The sequence below is a fragment of the Carlito syrichta genome, unplaced genomic scaffold (assembly GCF_000164805.1).
Source record: "Carlito syrichta isolate Samal-C Ts95f unplaced genomic scaffold, Tarsius_syrichta-2.0.1 Scaffold87203, whole genome shotgun sequence".
Classification (NCBI taxonomy): Eukaryota; Metazoa; Chordata; class Mammalia; order Primates; family Tarsiidae; genus Carlito; species Carlito syrichta.
In genome coordinates, this window is record NW_007031299.1 from 10,186 (window position 1) to 10,733 (window position 548).

A 548-nucleotide genomic window follows, 5' to 3' on the forward strand; every position below is an offset into this window, starting at 1 on the left:
ACCGCAGCCTAGACCTGCTGGGCTCCGGCAATCCTTCCACCTCAGCCTTCCAAGTTGCCGGAATTACAGGCACGTGCTACCATGCCTAGCTAATTTTTTTATTTATTGTACAGATGAGGTCTCACCTGCCCAGGCAGGTCTTGAACTCGCGTGTTCAGGCAATCCACTCACTTCAGCCTCCCAAAGGCACGGGATTACAGGCTGAGCCACCGAGCCCGGTTTTTTTTAATCAATACTTTTTATTATGATATTGTAGGGTACAGTTAAGGGTTAGGTATACAAATATGCTTCCTTCAGGTACCCCTGTTGATAAGAAGTGTCTCCCCATCCCCAGACAGATGTTTGCTACCATTAGTCCCATCTCCCTTCCCCTCCCCCCCATAGTGTCCCACCACTGTCAGTCATTTTCTTATGGTAGTACGTTGGATGATCAAGGTTCACTATATGAGTGAGAACACGTGATACTCAGATCTTTGTTTTTGTGAGATGTCACTCAGTATAATAGACTCTAGTTCCATCCAGGTTGCTGCAAAATTCATGATTTTGTT